The sequence below is a fragment of the Zalophus californianus genome, chromosome 6 (genome assembly GCF_009762305.2).
Source record: "Zalophus californianus isolate mZalCal1 chromosome 6, mZalCal1.pri.v2, whole genome shotgun sequence".
Lineage (NCBI taxonomy): Eukaryota > Metazoa > Chordata > Mammalia > Carnivora > Otariidae > Zalophus > Zalophus californianus.
Window position 1 is genome coordinate 41817802 of NC_045600.1, and position 4441 is coordinate 41822242.

Here is a 4441-nt window from a genome sequence, read left to right on the forward strand (position 1 = left end):
CAAAAAAAAGGAAAAAAGAAAACCAAAAAATTATTGGAAACTCCATGGTTCAAGTGGGGAGAAAAGAGAGGAGCATGGAGCTGAGGCTCCGAGCCTCTCCAGAGAAAGTCCTCACCCTCACAGCGCCCTCTCTGGGGGGAGAGCAGAGCCCAGACAGCCCCCCCCCCCCCGGATGCCCAGCCTCCGTAGGGAGGCAGAGCAGAGTCACAGTGGTCCGAGGGCCAGAGAGGCTGGAGGGGCAGGGGCTGGAGGGATCACAGGAAGTAATCGGCCACGGGCTTCTTGGAAGGGATGCCGCGGGTCTCCTGGGGAGCAGCCTCGAAGATGAAATCTTTCTGGAGATGCTCATCCAGCTCCAAGATGGCTGCCACGTTCCCACAGCGGTAGCAATAGTTGGGTGCCAACCACACAGTGAGCACAGTCTCATTGAAGTGCCACTTGTAACCTTCCATCACCAGTTGGTGGGCACGGCAGATCATGTCAATGTCGTTGGCCACATCGAACTGGGCCATCACGCCACTGCCAAACAGGTAGCCAGCCCCGCAGGGGCTCACACCCCAGCCTCTTGTGTCTTCGGGGTCAGACCAGAGCAGGTCACACATGGGCCCATCGTGGGGCACCGCTTGCTTTCAGTCAATCGTTCGGATCTGGTCCAGGGTCTGGATAGAGGGGGAGAGGCCCCCGTGCACGCAGAAGGTCTTGCTATCTATGGTGGCCGACAGGCTGAGGTAGTCAAAGATCTCAGTGCAGTAGCGCCACACGGTCACCGAGCCGTATTTGCGCAGACACTTGTCGTAGAAGCCATAGACCTGGGTGATCTGGCGGCTCTCATGGTTGCCCCGGATCAGGGTGATGCGGTCAGGATAGCGAACCTTAAGTGCCAGCAGCAAGAGGAACGTTTCGACGCTGTAGAAACCACGATCCACAAAATCCCCCATGAAGAGGTAGTTGGTCTCAGGGACGTCGCCACCCACTCTGAACAGCTCCTTGAGGTCATAGAATTGCCCATGGATGTTGCCGCACACTGTGACTGGCAAGTCCACCCTCTGTACGTTGCTATCCTCTACCAAGATCTCTCTGGCCTTAGCGCACAGGGCCTTGACTTCACTCTCTTTGATGAGCTCGCAGCGCCGCAGTTGCTCGATCTGCCGGTCCAGGTCGCTGATCTCCACCATGGCCCACCCCCCCGGCGCGGGTCAGAGCCGGGGCCGTTGCCCCCTCCGCACCGCACAGGGGTCTCCACCGCCGCGACTCCAGCTCCCGCTCCTAAGCTCCCTGCCTTCCTCCTTCCCTACGCTTTGGGCCGCCGCCACCGCCGCTTCTACTCTTGACCCCAAACTTTCTAATTGATTAAATAATCTTCTTTCCAGCCCATCTCTTAACTCAGGCAAAAGTCTCTTCAGGCAAAGCATCTCCTAATGGGACCTGAAACTACCCCCTCACACAATAAGGACTGCACTGAACCGGCAAGACCCTGTGTGACTGAGCCCACAATGATCAACTTGACCTTCACTGCCCACCTGCACCTATCCACCAAACTTTGTCCCATATTTTCCTCATATAAACCTGGAAGTATTTCTGGCACTTTGGAGACAGGCTTTGAGATGTTAGTCTGCTGTCTTCCTGGTGTTGGCCTCACTGAAATAAATCCCTTTTTTGTTTCACCACCACTCATGTCTCTGTCTTTGGATTTTGTCCTCAGAAAAGTGGCCAATCCTGGTCTGGTTGGCATCCCCGGAGCCAGGTGCTCTTGCAACCCTGCCCCTCAGCTACATAATGACCAATTCTACCTTGCACATGACTACCTATGACCAACTACAGCTTCTAAACTAGAATTCTCCTGAACTTGAGTGAAAATGTGCTAACTCAGTGTTTCTCAAGGTGTGGTCCCTGGGCCACTTACTCCTGAAACTTCCAGGGATCTCATTAAAATGGAGGCAATCCCCAGCACTACTGAATCAGAATCTCTGGGTGTGTGCACAGGGACCCACACTGTTAACCATCACCACAGGAATTTGGATGCTCATTAAAGTTTGAGGACTGGTTAAGTAAACTCATTCAAACTACTAAGGCTTCAAGGGCTATATATCATAAATAATACTTCAAGCCAGAACAGTGGTTAAGTATATTGAAGTGCTGAATTTCAAAATATTGGTTATAATTTTAGAAATGAGTGAAATCTGGCATGTGTAAACTGGTGGCAAAATCTGAGTTTTGGTATTTTACCTACATTAATCAAACACATTGGTTGCACTAAAATGGGCAGATCTGTCCATAAGGTAATAAAAATGATTGACTAATGGCTTCACTAGGGTGTTATATCAGCCTCTGATAATAAGAATAAGCACAGTAGATAACCACTGGCCAAGTCAATCACTAGCTGTAACAACTGAATGTGAACCTTCACTTCAGGCTTTTACTTGTCTGCTTTGAACTTAGAATGAGAGTTAAGTAGGAAAAACATCTTACATTACACTGAGGAGCAGAACTTCCACTTCAGGCTTCATTAAAGAAAATAAATATACTGGGCGGAACAAGATGGCGGAGGAGTAGGAGACCTGGATTTCGTCTGGTCCCAGGAATTCAGCTGGATAGGGATCAAACCATTCTGAACACCTACGAACTCAACAGGAGATCGAAGAAAAGAATAGCAACAACTCTGAACAGAAAAGCGACCACTTTCTGGAAGGTAGGACGTGTGGAGAAGTGAATTGGAGGCGATATTTGGGAGGATAGACAGCGGGGGAGGGGGCCTCTGTCGGCTGCTTCTGGCAAGTGATAGAACCGCGGAGCACAAAATTGGAACTTTTAGAAGTCGGCTCCGCTGAGGGACGTCGCTCCAGTGGCAAAGCGGGGGGTGGAACGCTCGTGGGACAGTGTGGTCTCAGGACCCTCGGGGTCACAGAAAGACCGGGGGTGCCTGAGTGCGGCAGAGCTCCCAGGTATCGGAGCGGGGGAGCTGGCTGCAGGGACGGAGCCGAGGTGCGGGCTCTCAGCTCGGGGTTGCCATGAGCTGTGATCTGCGGCCCAGTTGGGCCACTGCTCCTCCAGCAGGGACCCAACAAGCGGCAGAGCCGGGGAGACTCCCCTTCCTCCCCCGGGAGGAGCGGCGCGGGAGCGCACCGCAGGGATCTGCTGGGTTTGGAGACTCCACACAGAGTCGGGTGCCAGAGATAGAAACGCTCAGTCACAGGCTGGGTGAGCACGGAGTGCAGCTGGAGACCGGGGACACGGGAGTGACTGACTGCTTTTCTCTGGGGGTGCACTGAGGAGCGGGGCCCCAAGTTCTCAGCTCCTCCGGGCAGAGATTGTGAGACCGCCATTTTCACTCTCATCCTCCAAAGCTGTACCGAGAGCTTGCAGGGAACAAAAGCTCCCGAGAGCAAACCCGAGCAGATGACTTAGCCCAGACTGACAAGGGCGGGGCAATTCCGCCTCCAGCAAAGACATTTGGGAACCATGGCAACAGGCCCCTCCCCCAGAAGATCAGCAAGAACAGCCAGCCAAGACCAAGTTTACTGATCAATGAGAACGGGAGAACTCCAGTGTTAGGGGAATACTGCATATAGAATTCATGGCTTTTTTACCATGATTCATTAGTCTTTCAAAGTTAATTTCTTTTACCTGTATTTTTTTAAATTTTTCTTTTTCCCTTTTTCAAACAACATCTTATCAATCCCTTTTTTAAAAAAAACATTTTTATTTTTTATTTTTAGAGTCATATTCTATCCCTTCATAGTAGTTACCCGTATTTTTGGCATATATATATATATATATATATATATATATATATATATATATGTTGTTCTCTCTTTAAAATTCTGAGATACAGTTTCTTCTAACAGATCAAAATATACCCTAAATCTCTAGTGTATGGCTTTGTTCTAATCTCCTGCCTGATCACATTCTCTCCCCTTTTTTTCTTTCTTTCTTTAATTTTTTTAATTCTCTTCTTTCTTTTTTCAAACACCTGCTTATCAATTCCTTTTATAAAATTTTTTATAATTTTCATCTTTACACTCATATTCCATCCCTTCATTGTATCAACCCTCATTTTGTACATATATAAGTCTTTCTTTCTTTAAAATTTTAGGAGGCACTTTCTTCTAACAGACCAAAATACACCCAAAATCTAGTGTGTGGCACTGATCTATGCAGCAGCCTGATCATATTTGATCATATCCTGTTTTATTTGTTTTATTCTGTTTTTGTTTTTATCTTTTTCTCTTTTTTTTCTCTTTCTTTTTTCTTTCTTTCCATTTCTTTTCCCCTGGTTTCAGGTCTTTTCTGATTTGTTTAGAGTATATTTTCTGGGGACGTTGTTAACCTGTTAGCATTTTGTTCTCTCATTCAACTATTCTCCTCTGGACAAAATGATAAGATGAAAAAAATCACCTCAACAAAAAGAACAAGAGGTAGTACCGTCTGCCACGGACCTAAC

At 48.3% G+C, this 4441-nt stretch overlaps 1 pseudogene; it reads right to left on the reverse strand.

Moving 5' to 3' along the window:
• Positions 1 to 254: 254 nt before the first annotated feature.
• On the reverse strand, positions 255 to 1314 carry LOC113909951 (annotated as a pseudogene).
• Between the last annotated feature and the right edge of the window lie 3127 nt (positions 1315 to 4441).